A 16,528-nucleotide genomic window follows, 5' to 3' on the forward strand; every position below is an offset into this window, starting at 1 on the left:
ATTAAATCCTTCACAGACCTGGGATTTGAACATCTGCTTAATGAACTTTTGTTGTGGATCTCATATCTAATCATGGCACACCTGTGTCTGGTTGAGAAGGACTTTGATGCTGTCATGTATATATAAAACATAGTTAGAGGCAAGAAGTGAATTGAATAATACTTGGAGGTTCCTTTGGGTCCCTCCAGAAGGAAATTTCATCTGTATTGTTATTTTGGGTTTGTGACTTTTCCTCACTGCTAGCAAAACGGGTGAATCTTAATTCCTTAAGTCTGTGCCTTGCTAGAACAGATCTCTTTTAGTGCCATGTGGTCACAATTAGGAAGTAGTGTTTATTTTGCTGTGTTTTCATTTGTATGGAAAAGATAAATCTTCAAGCACAGAAAAAGATGGTGATACCAAAGATAGCCTTTGGCTGTGTCTCTGTCCCATGGTTGTACCTCTTGTAAAAGAATGCACACTCAAATGGGGTAATGGAGGAAAGTTTAATAAAGAAAATATTTACAGATGTATGGTAAGAGAAACCAACAAGCAATGGTGGTGTACCCCCGGGCAAGCCACACTCCTGGCCTGAAGGAGCAAGGGGAGGGGGTGGTTTCTAGAACCCAGGGAGAGTAGCTATATGGAAAGGGTAATTGATAGAGAGATGGTGAGCTAATAAGTGTAGAATCTGGGGAAAAAGATACACTGATAACTGTGTCTAGCCTTCTGATCTCTTGCTGGTACCCACCATTGGCTGAACCCAACTGTTGGTGTAGTTGATTTGGTTCAGACTTTCTGAGGCTTTGGGTGGAAAAGGGTGAAAAATGGGTCCGGAGGGGAAACAGAAAATATCAAGCCCACCATTGGGGGTCATTTTCAGTCATAACACCCAACGTGTGAAGCAAATAGAACCAAGAATGTAGCCAAGCATGAGAGGCTCCAGGGGGAGGCGGAGAAGCCCTGGGGACTGTTGGTAACACCTGGAGAGGAGTGGGGAAGCCAGCCCTGCTCTTAGAGCAGAGCTATAGAGAAAGAGCAGAGGAGTCAGCTGAAAATAGCAAGAAGCACCTTGCCTTCCTATAGCCACACCAGGGTCCATTTGTTGGTCACATTTGTCTTAAGTGTACCTCCCCTTCAGAGGGTTTGGACTTCTTAGAGTGGGCCAGAAGGGATTTGATGAAAGCACCAGGAAGCACCTTTTAGGTCTGAAGATTGTAAGGATCTCTTGAATGCATTGCCAAGGGAAACTATGTCTCCTTGGGAGTTCCAGAAGGCTTTTCAGGAATATTCTGGTTGTAAATGACAGAAATTCAACTCAAATCAACTTAAACTTGATAAGAATCTGTGAGTCCAATCTGATAATAAATAAATAGATAAATAGATAAATAGATAAATAAAAGAGAAGGAAACACTCTTACAGTAGAATGCCAACTACTAAATGTAGAAGAAATGATGGAGTTATAAAATTATGGTAATAATTGATTCAGGCAAGAATCTTCAGTAGATGCTAAAACTAGCAGGTGAAAGTTTGATGAAGAACAGGACATTGACAGTCTCAAAGTATCTGCCCACAAATTGCTTATTAATTACAAAGGGAATTATAGCAGCTTTATTATGGATAAACCATCTTAAACAGGTAATCAAAGGTAATATCATCAATAATGACACAAAGTGCCTTCAGATGTGATGACCAGGAAAAATACACCAAAGATTTCCAAAGGACTCTTTTGGAAAATCTGGTGTTTATGGCTCATATAGTCAATTTTATTTTGAGATCAGTTGTCTACAAAAAGTAACTGGGTGAGGGAGGGAATGATTAATTGACTTGCAGGATTATTTATCCTTCAGGAGAGAAAAAGTGTTCTGTGGTTTAGCTTAACTAACTTTAGATCGCTTTTTTTTTTGGTCCATCTGAATCAATTGTTATTTTCTAAGAGTGCTCTGACTTCCTTCCTATGATTGATCCTTTACAGTAAAATTCTGGTGCAGCACACTGATTCCCTTGTCAAATGTGGTGGTGGAAACACGAATGCAGCATGAGTATCCCTCTCAAAAAAGAGACTGAGAGAATGGGTCTCTGGAGTCTTATAGTTTTTGTTTTCTTGGGAACAAAGAAGATGGGCCCAGTTTTTCCTCCCCCATTGTCATCTGTTCTATATAAGTACAAGACGAATATCAGAGGCTACAGCTGTGGTCTGAGCACAGAGTAGATGTTGAAATAATCTGTCAATATTACAGAGTGTCATTCACTCTCTGGACCATGACAGAATGTTCTCTGGGTCAGAGTAAACCATGTGCACTTTTGTGGAAACCTGGAAAAGAGATGATTTGGAGAAAATGGATATGCATCAAATAATGTATGTCTGCTTAGATGAAGGTTTTGAAGCTGTGAAACATTGGTGCTGTTATGCGCAAGTCTGTCAACAGCTTGGGTGTCAGCCCGGGTGCTCTTCCTGGGGTAGCAGGTCTGTGTACAGGCTCTGAGTTTATTGCTATGACGGTCCATTAGAACTGATCAATTGTTAATCTGGGTTCCACTGACCTCTCTACAACACCTGCCAGTGGATTGTTTTTATCAAAAAAATTTCAGAGTACCATCTGCTTACCATGAAGTAATGTTGAGGAGGTTTCCGTGCTATTAGCTTGGGAAGAGCAGAGGGAGCTAGGAGACTGTTTTCCTACAGAAAAAAAAAAATGTTTCTGTGACATTTCCTAAACTGTACAGCTTCAAGTTACATAGTCTTAGCCCCCACTCCACCATCCCATTTCCAAAATAAAAAGGAAATGCTGGATCTGCCTCTTCTTTCACTTTAGATTGGAGTCTTCGTGTCTTTGCATCATCATGTGCTTTAAAAGTGCAGAATTTGTTTTTCATTGGTAGAATCATCAAAAATTACCAAAAGAAAGTCATGCCTCCTTATTGTCAGGATTTTATTTATCATTTAAATTTCCTCTTACAGTTTCTCCAGAGGTTTAGCCTTTTCTTTATGAGCTTATAGCCTTGACATTGGTAGTCCCTTCTGTAGGTCCTAAAATATGGCACTAGGTTGTTAGTTCTTAACAAAAACTATGTTGGGGCAAGAGGCAAAATATAGCCTTTGAAGGGTAGGTAGCATATGTGAACAACCCACAGTGCAGTGTCCTGCACACAAACCAGAGCTGCGTGGGTTCATTGGCTGGAAAACTTTCTTGTGGACACTGGTGTTGGTTTAGCCCTTGGGCTTGTCCCCCTGTATGGTGTCCTGTGGGTTCCAGACTGGCCTCTTGGTTTTGTTCTTTGTTCCCTGATATTTCCATTAGGGCAATTTTCAGTTAGAATTGATGCAAACACAGGCCTTGTTAAAATGGCATCTTCCCTTTTTTTAACTGCATGCTTTGAATTAACATAGGTTTTTAATGTAGAGCACATATGAGATTGATAATTATAAGAAAAGAGTTTAAAAACTGTCTTAATTATCACATATGATCATTTTAGCATTTCATTCTCGTTATGTTGATGGGGCAAGGGTGGGGTGGTGGGGGCAGCCCCTAGCCCTGATTATCCTAGCTATTGATGAATTTCCAGAAAACTAGGTCTGTGCATGTAGTATAATTCAGAGAGAAGCCTTCTCCTCTTACTTATTGTTTCTTTTGGGGTTTTTCTACCGGCAGTGAAGAAGAAAAAAGTCCTTTTGACAGTTTACTAAAGACCTGCTTATCTTTGAACTGCAAACATATTTTCTTTGAAAGCTGTCTTAAATAAGTGCCAATTGCACAGAGCTGGTGCACACTGGGAAAAAAACGAGAATTGTGGTTTTGCATTGTGTATCCTACGGAAACCTTTTTGATTACAAAGTTTTCTATAATAATTTTTCTTTGTTGCTTTGTAAGTAGTAGGTGGAAAAGGCCTGATGACATTCAGAGGGATAACAAAGTGTGAGTGGAAGGGAACTGGGGGGATGCAGTGTCCTGAACATCCCCTCCTGGTCACTGCCGAGCTGCTGTCACCTATCTTGCACACACAGTGTCCTGATTTCAGAGTTGGGGTGAGGGGTTTGGATTGGAAGTGATGTAGAGACCACTGATGGGAAATCTTGGGGTGGGACAGCTTGTGATACTTGCTAGAGCATCTTCCTCCACCTCGTTGCCACAGCCTGTTGCATTGGGAGGCTGTGTTGAAGGAGAACCCAGGGAGGAGATAGCCACTGGGAGAAGGAAGCCTTTCTCAGAAGGCTTAGGAAGGGTATCTAGCAAACAGTGGAGTAGAGCTGTCCTTTTCCTGACAGCGTCTCCTTGCTGGCTAGTGAGGCTTTGCCCTGGGGAAAAACTGTATGTTGTGAAGGAGAGCAAAGGTCAGGTTTAGTAGAAGTACTTGCTGGGTGGAGGAGATGACTGCCCTCACAGCGTTTCTCATGTATTTCTGTTAAGCCCCAATCCATCCTTGCTCCCTTGGACTGAGTGAGGTGTTGAACTCCTTGCTGAGGGAGGAGGTGGAACACGGAAGACCCAGACCCCAGAACTGGAAATAGATTTTTTTATAGAGATAGCTCATTGACTTTTGTGCACTAAACAAGAAAGGTAGGGTTCACATCTATAGGAGAAAGAAATGAAAAGAGAAGGAAATTTTCACACTTTTTGTATTAAAATAAGCCCCTCTTTTCTGATGTAATTTATCAGGGGATGCTTTTTTTTCTTTTCTCCTCCTTTTTCTTTTTATCAGCTTGGCCAGGGTTCACAGTCTTCTGCATTTTAAGATCTTACATTAGATGTTTCTTAGTTAGGACTTGCCATATGTCATTTATTCACAAGACTGATATGTAAATAGTTTCTGAGGAATCTTTAAGTGTGAGCATTTAAAAGTCAAAGTAATTTCTTCGTTGTTACACGCACACACACTGTCATTTTCGTGCATTTGGCTAGAACGTTATAACTTTTACAGAGAGAGCTTTGGTCTAGAGGTCTGAAAATGGAGGTTCTGGTAGTTCTGGTCCCAACTGGACCATTTACTTGCTCAAGGAACTGATTGCTCATCCATAAAAAGACAGATTGTAATATCTAGATGATTTCTAAGATCTCATTCATCTCTCATGTGCCAAGATTCATTCAACAAATAGTTATCAGTGATGTCCTGTGGGTCAGGCACTGGGTTTTGGATATGGCCAAGAGCTAGACAGATGCTGTCTTTGTTCTCATGGAGCTCACGCTGTAATGCAAGTGACAGATTTTAAAGACATGATGACAGAAATAATTTTAAAATTTTGATCATGATGAGTGACATGAAACATAAGCAGGGACTTCCCTTGTGGTCCAGTGTTAAAGGATCTGCCTTCCAATGCAGGGGACACAGGTTCGATCCCTGATTGGGGAACTAAGATCCGACATGCTGTGGGGCAACTAAGCCCGTACGCCACAACTATTAAGCTAGTGCACCTCAACTAGAGAGCCTGCGTGCTGCAAACTACAGAGCTCACGTGCTCTGGAGCCTGCGCACCACAACTAAAGAAGAGAAAGCCCACGTGCCACAACTAGAGAGAATTCCACACGCCGCAACTAAGACCCAATGCAGCCATAAAAAGGAAGGGAGAGAGGGAGGGAGGGAGGAAGGAAGAAAAGAAACATAAGCACAGGGCATAATTACAGCGCAGGACAGGAGACCTTGCCTGGTCTGGGAGTTCAAGGGACCTTGGTGCAAATCCCTGAAGAATGAGTCTTGACTGAGTGGTGAGTAGATTTACCTCCTCCAGGGCTAGAAGAAATCTCCCCGCAAAGTTATAAGTTCTAGCCAGGGGAACAAAAACAATAGTGTGTGCATTTCCGGTGCATCTGTGTGTGTGTGTAACAACAGAGAACCCATAATACCTGTATTTTCCATAAATGCAAAATTAAAATTATTTTGTCTACTTTCCATATAATAGTCTTTCTCACCTAGTGATACTTTATTGTTGCCTCTTTAATGATGCTTATCATTTCGTATCCTTCTAGTTTTATTCATGTGTGTCCATTTGTGGCTTAATTTAAATTTATTCAGAACTCAGCACCTGATAGGCCCTGTTCTAGGTTGTGGGACTTCCATAAACTGAGATGTGACCCTCATCCTCCAGGAAAGTTCTAATCTCCCTTTTTAAGATATGTTTCGTTAGTTGTTACTTTAAGGATTACAATAGGCATCTTTAACTTAAGTGCACAGGGTATCTTGAGTTAATTTACTGTGCGAAGTACCACTCCATCTGAAACAAGAATAGTGTATTCTACCTACCACTTTCCTTCGTGTAGTCATATATTTTACTGTTATATGTGTTATAAACACTGTAAGATGTTATTTTGTTTTAGTTTTGCTTTAAACAGCTGTCTTCTAAAAAATTAAATAAGAAATAAGGTAGTATGTATTGATATTTACCTACACATTTACTGTTTCTGACACTCTTCATTTCATTGAGTTTCCTTCTGTTATCATATCTCTTCAGCCTGAAGAACGTCTTTTAGCTTTTTTTTTTTCCTTTTTGCATTGAAGGTCTGGTAGCAACAACTTCCCTCAGCTTTTGGTTAGCTAAAAATATCTGTATTTTGCCCTCATTTTTGAAGGATAATTTTGCTGGATACAGAATTTTTACTTGAAAGTTTATATTTCTCTTTTACCACTTTGAAGATATCATCCCATTCTCTTCTGATCTTTAATGTTTCTGATGAAATGTCCTCCATCATTTTTATCTTTGTTCCTCTGGATACACTGAGTCATTTTTCTCTCGTACTTTCAAGATATGTTTCTCCTTATCTTTGATTTTCAGTATACTATACAGTGTGATAGGTTAAGGGTGTTACTAGATGTGATTTTCTTTATATTAATTCTCCTTGGAGCTTGCTGAGATTCTTGTATATTCTCACCATATTTGGAAAAATTTTAACAATTATTTCTTCAAAATTTTACCTGCCCCATTCTTGTTACATTTTCTTCTGGAACTTAAGTCACGTCTGTGTTTGATTGCTTAATATCATCCCACAGATCAGTGTGGTTCTTTGTTTAGTTTTTTTCCAGTCTATTTTCTATTAATTGGTCTCCAAGTTTACTAGCCCTTTTTTTTTGTGGTCTCCAATCTACTGTTAAACTCATCCAGGGAATATTTTATTTCATGTATTGTACTCTTAGTTCTAGAATTTTCAATAAATCTTATTTTTAGTTGAAGTGTAGTTGATTTACAATGTTGTATTAGTTTCTAGTGTACAGCGAAGTAATTCAGATATATATATATATTCTTTTTCATATTCTTTTCCATTATAGGTTATTACAAGACAATGAATATAGTTCCCGGTGCTATACAGTAGGACGTTGTTGTTTATCAAATCTTTTAAAATTGATTTTATTTCCTGCTGAAATTTCCCATCTATGCACCAATTATGTTCATGATTTCTTTTAAGTCCTCAGACTTATCTACAATAGATGTTTTAAATTCCTTCTCTGCTAATTCCAGCATCTAGGTCATTTCTGTTTCTATTGAGTGCTGTTTTCTTTTGAAGCCACATTTTTTTTTGCTTCTTCACATGTCTAGTAATTTTTGTTGTAGGTTAGGCATTGTGTTATGTCTTCAAATTATTTTTATAAATTTCCTCATTGTAACTTAGTATAGTTCCATTCATGTAGCAGATGTCCTAAAAATACCAAATTTATTGAATCCAATTAAGTTGGATTTAGGAAACAGTTATTAAAGAGATGAAGAGAGTGATCAACTATACATAATAGGGAAGACTCCAGTGGTTTAATCTTCTGCACTCTAACAATGTAAGTAGTGAGTACAACATAGACTTCTTTGTTCCAAAAATACCACAAGGCCATCTTCTAGTTGAAAGAAAGAGAAAAATGCATTTCTGTTATAGAATCTTGGACCGCAAACATTGTTTCTCAAAAGTTTATAATTTCTATAGCTTAATTATATTGCTACCATCCCCTGTTCTAAATCCAGATAAAAATATTAATATTAACAAATTTAAAGACAGAAAGTGCAACTTTATAGCAATGGTAATTGATTTGGTTTTGTTTGAACAGTCACCTTACTTAATAGTTCAGAGGGGAAAAATGACATTATTTGCTCCTCCCAAAGTTATCATTTATTTGTCTGTGGAACGTTTTCACATTAGTGACTCTCTTTTTTCTTTGCTACTTATGTGTTTAGAAACCTAGGTCTTTTATCTTTAATTTTATCAATAATGAATAATCTAATAAAACCCTTATGTGTTTCCCCTTTGTCTTAGTCTTTCTTGTTATAACATTCTTTTTTCTATCATGACCATGTATACCTTAATTTGTAGGTAACAGTGTTTAGAGAAGTCTGAAATGTTGCTTTAGAAGGCCCTTTCTTTTCCTATCAAGTCATTGGTTCTTTTGTGATTCCTTTTTATCTTGGGTTTTCTCAATTGGGCTTTCTGAAAACTGGGAATGTTTATTTAAAATAAATATTTGTTTAAAACATATTTGTTTTAAATATATGTTAAACATAGTAAAACACCACCAATTCAGACTTTATTAAACATTTCAATTAAACAAATACTTTTAAAGCACGGTTTTATTGTTTCCACATACACAGTGTGATTGTGATGTTTCAGATATCAGCCAGTTTGGAAAGGGGACATTTTGGGATATTGAAGCCCTCTGGGCATATCTATAGTTATAATTAGATAAACACTTAGTGGTGCTGTTAACCATAATATCAGAGTCCCATAGTACATTGCCAGAAACCTTAGTGTCTTTCATTAAGATGGCTGACTGCAGAGGTCATTGGCAGATCCCAGAAATTACCTTGGGGTCTTTCTCCAGCAAATTCTTTGGCAGCCCTTAGGAATGCCGGAATGCCCCTAGGTTGCTGATTTCATCAAGGGTCTTGTGGTCTAGGAATTTGCCAACTGCTATTGAATTTTTAAAGTAAAGCTTGAATCTGGTGGCAATGTAGAAAGTAGACACCTCAACAGAAATTTTGTAATCTCATTTAAGCCTGTTTGTTAATAAAGCACCTGATATGTACACAGATGAATTAATTCTCATGTTTTCTACTTTCAGTTTAGTTTGTGGGGTAGGTCTTTATAATATAAATAACTCCAAGTATGTGCATTTGGTATAGTAATCCTAATTCTTCAAATTAAAAAAATTTCATGACTGACATTTTTAGGATAGCTCTCTTTGCTGGTTAATTAATACTAATAGAATATAGGAACAATGATAAGAGTAATAGGTGCCATTATTTAAAATGTATTAGGTATAGGCAGTGGCTTAAATGCTTCCCAGGCATTATCTCATTTAATTCTTCTCCCCACGGTCATGTGAGAGAGATACTGTTATTATCTCCATTTTACATAAGGAGAAACTAAGATTGAGAGGCCACATGTTGGGCCCAAGGTTATACCACAGTGGATGGACCAGCCAAAATTCACACCTGAGACTGTCTGGCTCCAAAGACCAATCAGTTATGTTGCCTCATGGAATCACAAATTTTAACACTGACCTTAAATTGCACTGGACAAAATCTTATAAAGAAATAAGTTTAAGACGAAAGTTATAGTGGGTTATTTAATAGGTCTATCAAAAAGAAAAAGGTCTATCAAATACATTAAAAAGTTTTCTAGAATGGTAAATCCTGACCCATGAACCTATGTAATAAAAAAATCTCTTAATAAGATATAATGATTTAGTAAAAATGATTAAGCATCACTTTACTGGTATTATTAGTAACGGACAGAAGGGAGACATCTCTAATTTGGTAATTGGATCTATTATCTACATAGTAACCACTGTGACTTTTTAAAAATACAAGTTACTTATTACTTATACTATTTGCTTATACTAAGAACAAAGTCTGGATGTCCCACATACCTTACAGAGCGCCACACAACTTTCTCAAGATTGCAGGTGGATTAGCAGCTACTTCCCTTTCCTTCGTGTCTGCTATGTTCCTGCCTTACTCCTTCTGTTCTTTGAGCTCCCCTATACGATTTGTTTGTTTATTTTCTGTCTCCTCCAGCAAAACATGAGCTCCATGAGAGCAGGCACCTGACATCTAGTCATATGTCCACAAATATTTGTTAGAATTAATTGAAATTCATAATGGTGATACAGTCACTAAAATCCGCAGCTGACTGGTAATCACCAGCATCGTTGGTAATTCATGAAGTTGTCATCTGTTTATTTCAGCTAGAAAAAGCTAATTCTTTCTTAAAATAAATACTTATGGCGTGACCAGAAGTGATTCAATTATTGCTGTAACATTCAAAGACATTTTCATATATTAATGGCAGCTTTTATTGAAGCAGTTGGCTTTTGTTGTTACTTATAATAAATTCATGAAATGGCTAATTTTCTTAATCTAAATGAGATTTTTCTGCCATTTAATATGTTACAAATATATGAGTATACTAATTATGAAGATAACTAATTATATTTAATGAATATTATGTGAAATGAGTATCAAGTTATTTTATTAAACAGTTATGTTCTTATAGAGAAAACATCTTTAAAATTGGAAAGGAGAAAAATTAGAAGGGAAACATGCTCTTACAACTCAGGTTTCCTCTCTTGAGCAGGTCCCCACCCACCTTCCTAGCTCCCATAGTCAGCGCTACAGACACCATATGTCTGTGGCAGGAGTAGCCTCTTACATCACAAGTAGGAATTCAGAAGAGACATAATCAGCCTTTAAGAATGAGTATTTGACAGCAATAACAGGCGTGACTTGAGGTTATATGTGAAATCTTTGTCATCTAACATTATAATCTCCTTAGAATACCTTTAAAAGCCATAAAAGTCAGCCCCTTATAGAAAATCCTTGATCTGACATTTCACTTGTCCATAGCAAAATACAACAACAACAAAATAAATAAACAGGCTTCAAAACAAAGCAGCTTTTCTCATGCTGGTAGTCATTAATAGAGGGGGGAAAAAGTAATTTTTTTCTCTTGGAGTATTGCATTAGTAGCTAGGGGCCTTGAAGTTTTGCTAATCAGCTATGTGACCTTGGTTAGATCACATTTCCTTTCAGACTTCATGTTACCTCTGGTAAATGAGGGCATGAGACTGGTTTGATTTTCCTGCCTGGTCTAGAACTGCCTAAGTCTGTGAGGTTGTGATTTTTTACAGGGAAAGGATAGCAATTATTTTTCCATAGAGTGAGGGTATTCTTTGAGGAAATCCAGCAACATCTACAGACATAGCATTGTCCTAAGGGAAACATCTCTGAGAAGAAAATCTCTCTATTCTTTCCTCCCCACAAATAGATATAAACTTCCTACTTTAAAGCTGGAACAGAGAAATTTCAAGGAAAGATTGCTTGATTGGATCATTCACAGACCGCCCCCGCCTCCGTAAATTATTTTATCATTTTAGATTTAAGGGGGTTCTTTTGAGTAATATAAAGGACACTTTTTTTTCTTTTTTTTTTTTTGGTGTGTGATTTTAAGAACTTAACTCTGGAATGTAAATGCCTTGACGCCAAACCGTAGTTTCTGTATGGTTAAAGAAATTCAGAACCAAATTAAACCTTTGCTTTTGCCTTATTTAGCAGTGATTATGTCGTGCATGTGAATGTATTCATAATTGATCCTTCTTCCTAAAAGTTTTCAGGTGGCTGAGACCATGTAAACACCATGAAAAAAATTTTTTTCTAGGTTTTAAAGACTTTTGTCCTCTCATTCTACATGAGATTGACTGAAATGTAGAAGTTGTTCTGATTAAAAGGAGCAAGATTGGAGAGCTGGAGGAGGAATTACAGCTTATTACTAATATTTTCTGAAACCCAGGTCAGAAGAACAGTGGGCCACAAACAGCTTTTGTCTGGTCAAAAAGCCTCTTTTATTACAAGGAGATACAAAAGGATTCATTATGTCTTATATTTGCTGATTAATATTCTGGGTGAGGTAGATGTTAGCTATCTTCTGAAGAGAGAAAGACACAGATTTGAATCCTGGCTTGTTTATTCTTGCTGGTGGTGAGACCCACGGCAAATTTCCTAGCCTGTTGGAGTCTCAGTTTCTTCTGTATATTTAGGATGGTGATACTCTCCCTGTAATGCTGTCAGGTTTCCACGGGCTTATTGATTTACATGAAGTATTGAGCACACTGTCTGGTACAGAACATGATCCCAGTTCAGGGTAACCATTATCATTACTGTGATCATTATTTTGACCAATACTCTTGAAATACAAAGAAGTTGATTACATTCATAATAGCTTATTTAGTCTCTGCCTCCTTTGAGGGCTTTGAGTTCTGTGGGGCAGGGACCACATCTGTTTCTCAGTTTGTGATCAGAGCTTAGGCACACAGCTGGCACTCAATAAATATCTGAAGAAGGGGTGAATGACTGATGGGAAAAAATGGAGGATCATCTCAAGAGTGAGATCCCCACTAGGAAGAAGGTTAAAAGCATCATTTGCTCAAGAGAAAAAAATGCGATGCTGCTAGCAGAATTGGGAGCAGCAGGAGGGCTGTGCATGCTCAGAGCCTGAGCCATTTCTAGCCTTTTTGGGACTTTGGTGGGAGACAGGATTGGGTGTTTTGTGTCCATGGAGGGGTTGAACTCAGACTCTCTTTGGCCACACCTGTGCCTTCCTGGGTGTGTGTGGCAGATGGTGAGAGGCCCCTAAGTAGACAAAGAGAGCAAAAGACCTGGAACAATTTCCCTTCATAATCATCAGCCAATTTTGGAGCACTGGGTTAGCTAATTGTTCACTTTTGCTTTCATTGTTGTTTTAAAAAGGGTCTTTATCTGTCCGAAGAGAAACACAAACAAGAGACTGGTGTTAGGACATATTTTATATTCCTCTTCCAATTGCATTAATGGTTTTAAAGGAAATCTCTCTTGTAATTGCCTTAAGCATTCTGTCTTTATTATTAAATACCAGCCATTTATTATGTTCTACACTTCTTTTTGGCTCTGTGTGCCATTTTTTCTGGGACCTTCTGAATTTAAAATGATTGAACTGTAGGGCACATGGTTCTGGGAGCATGCCCTCTCATTTAAATTTCCAGGAGCACCACCATGCTCTTAGAATGTCTTAGCAGAGACAGATGTCTGGAGTCTAGGCCTTTATTCATTTCACTTTCAAAGACAGCATAACTATCAGATTAAAAATCAGCAAAATTCTCTTTGCTTTGGAGCCAGCTGTATTCCACTTTTTAGGTCTCATATGCCCCAACTCTGGGTTCTGATCTTGAATCTCGGTCACATCTCAGCTGGGTCCACGTCCAGTCTCAGGTTATTTGAGAGGAGTTGCAAGACCTTGACTCAGAATCACAAGGTACGCCTTAAACTTTAGACTGTCATGTGAAATAGCATTTGGGGGGCTATGACTATCATATTTAATCTTCATACCAATCTGGTGAGAGTAGGTACTATGATAACCTCACTTCCTGAATGATAAAACTGGCATTCAGAGAAGTTAAAAAGTTACCCAAAGTCACATGGTACAGCGTGGTGAACCCTTGGATCAGAAACTAACTGGTTTTGATTCCATGAACAGTGCTTAGATATTACGCTTTTCAGAAAGCATTTGTTTATGAATATTTATTTTCTAGGTCTTTCTTTGATCTGGTGTGGATGGGTGATTGGAAATTGTAAGGAATTTGGAAAGCAGACTACCAAAAGTACAGGTTGAATTCAGTTGAGTCAGTAGCTGTTGTTTTTATTTTCTTGCCTCATTGGACTACAGAATTGTTTCCTTCAGTATTTGATGCTATTGTTGTATATTTTCTGAAGTCACTGTTTATAAGCCATATGATACTCTTTCCAGGGTGGGGGCTCTGCTCCCAGATGAACAAAGAAGCACCTCTGGCAAGATGATTCTGCAGTGAGCTTGGTGGTAGTGTGGGAACATCTGTCATCTGCAGTATTTCTATACCAAAGGCCCTGAGTATTCATTCATTCATTCGTTCATTTGTTCATTACTTTCTTGGATCTACCTGCAAAGGAAAAGATTCTAGAATATTTTCCCTGGGACTTGGGACAGTAGCCAGGGTGCCAGCAACAATTGGAGGTGCCTGATACAGTGAGTCAGACATAATGTGCTCTCTTTATTTGCTTCCTCTGCCTTTTTTCTATTCTCTTTAAGTTTAATAGACAAAAGATGGGGAAAAGGCAGAGCAGGTGACACCCACTGTTGAGCAAGGAGGGCCTTAGGGGTCGGTCCCTTGGGAGTGTCTGCAGATGGGATTTAAGTTATTGATGTATATTCTTCCAATGTGGCAGAAACCAACTCTGGGTTTGAAAAGTTGACCTTGGACTGCACAGGGGGAGAGCTGTTTTTGGCAGATTTGCTTTTCTGAGAGAGGCAGCCATTTCCTGCTGCATGGTTATCATGTCAAGGGTTGGGAACCAGGGCATGTTGGCGATAAGGATTTAATGAATACATATGAGAAGAGGAGATTCAAGCCACTGAGCAGCATATTGCCCTAGGCCACTTCCCATTTCAGGATGGTGAGATATTTAGGGGAGTAAATTTCAGGTGATCATGGAAGAAGAAATGTTCGAGGGGCATTGGGATGAGATATGTCCTAACTGGTGTTTCCCACAGCAGGGGTGTGGTCCACCTCGCTGGGGGTCTTATAATCACCTCTCAGGTTTGTCCATTGTCTTTATAATTCACATATAGCTTTAAAAAATACAATTAGGCCTGCCATTGTGTTCATTATCCCACATGGCAGAAAGGACGTGTTTTTAATTTATTCTTTGCTTCTAATTGTAGTGTCGGCATGTCAGGGTTCACTGGTTAGAGAGAGAACGCGCCTGCTTTTGTAAAGCAGTTAATTGGACCTGGTAACGATTATTGTCAGTAATCCCTGGGGGTGGTGCTTGTCCCAGGGCATCGTCCTTCATGGCGATTTCCAGCATCTAGCGTGCTGGGACACTGAGGATTTTCCAGAAGGAAACAGCAGATTGGAGTTCTTGTACTGCAGACCCAAATTGCAGTCTTGTTGGTGACCTTTTCTGAGTGTGTACTGCTTTCTGGTGCTAGGGACTTCTGAAGAGAATGTTTTCAATTTTGAGGTGTTTAAGAAAATATTTGCAATACAGGCAACAGACAAAGGACTAGTATCTAGGCTAGAGACAGATCTCATCCATAGCAGTCACCAAAATAGCACAATAAAAACTCCTCCATATCAATCTACTGCAAAGAAGCAGTAGAAAAATCGGCAGCGGATATGAGCAGTCAGTTGACAGGAGTATAATTAATTATATGGACGAAGAAAAGATATTCAATTTCACTAGTCATCAAGGAAAAGTAAATTAAAGCAGTGAAATACAATTTTTACTGATCAGGTGGCAAAATAATAATAATGATGATGAAGATGATGATATCAAATGTTGGTAAGGCCTGGGGAGATGGGACTCCGCTGGTCCAGCCACACTTCAGGTCAGCTTTGCAGAAGCTTGTAAAACTGAAAATGCACAGACCCTGGGAACCATCAACTCCATATCTTGCATCTGCTTACAGAAACACTGGCACCTGTGCATCAGAATACAGCATTGACTATACGTGCGTGGGTTTAGCTCTGTGCCTTCTATCCTGTTCCACTGATCTATATTTCTCTTTTTGTGCCAGTACCATACTGTCTTGATGACTGTAGCTTTGTAGTATAGTCTGAAGTCAGGGAGTCTGATTCCTCCAGCTCTGTTTTTTACCCTCAAGACTGCTTTGGCTGTTCGGGGTCTTTTGTGTCTCCATACAAATTTTAAGACTTTTTGTTCTAGTTTTGTAAAAAATACCATTGGTAATTTGATAGGGATTTCATTGAATCTGTAGATTGCTTTGGGTAGTATAGTCATTTTCACAATATTGATTCTTCCAATCCAAGAACATGTTATATCTCTCCATCTGTTTGCATCATCGTTAATTTCTTTCATCAGTGTCTTATAGTTTTCTGCATACAGGTCTTTTGTCTCCCTAGGTAGGTTTATACCTAGGTATTGAATTATTTTTGTGGCAATGGTAAATGGGAGTGTTTCCGTAATTTCTCTTTCAGATTTTTCATCATTAGTGTATAGGAATGCAAGAGATTTCTGTGCATTAATTTTGTATCCTGCAACTTTACCAAATTCATTGATTAGCTCTAGTAGTTTTCTGGTGGCATCTTTAGAATTCTCTATGTGTAGTATCATGTCATCTGCAAACAGTGACAGTTTTACTTCTTCTTTTCCAATTTGTATTCCTTTTATTTCTTTTTCTTCTTTGATTGCCGTGGCTAGGACTTCCAAACTATGTTGAATAATAGCGGTGAGAGTGGACATCCTTGTGTTGTTCCTGATCTTAGAGCAAATGCTTTTAGTTTTTCACCATTGAGAATGATGTTTGCTGTGGGTTTGTCGTATATGGCCTTTATTATGTTGAGGTAGGTTCCCTCTATGTCCACTTTCTGGGGAGTTTTTAAGCATAAATGGGTGTTGAATTTTGTCAAAAGCTTTTTCTGCATCTATTGATATGATCATATGGTTTTTCTTCTTCAATTTGTTAATATGGTGTATCACATTGATTGATTTGCATACAATGAAGAATCCTTGCATCCCTGGAATAAATCCCACTTGATCATGGTGTATGA

General features: G+C 38.3%; 1 protein-coding gene across 6 annotated transcripts in view; it reads left to right on the plus strand.

Annotated features, from left to right (window-relative positions):
• The window catches only part of CACNA2D3 (calcium voltage-gated channel auxiliary subunit alpha2delta 3), a 785,949-nt gene that overhangs the window by 224,973 nt on the left and 544,448 nt on the right, over positions 1-16,528 (plus strand). The gene's annotated exons all lie outside the window — the stretch shown is intronic.

Source organism: Pseudorca crassidens, chromosome 10 (genome assembly GCF_039906515.1).
Source record: "Pseudorca crassidens isolate mPseCra1 chromosome 10, mPseCra1.hap1, whole genome shotgun sequence".
NCBI classification, from domain to species: Eukaryota; Metazoa; Chordata; class Mammalia; order Artiodactyla; family Delphinidae; genus Pseudorca; species Pseudorca crassidens.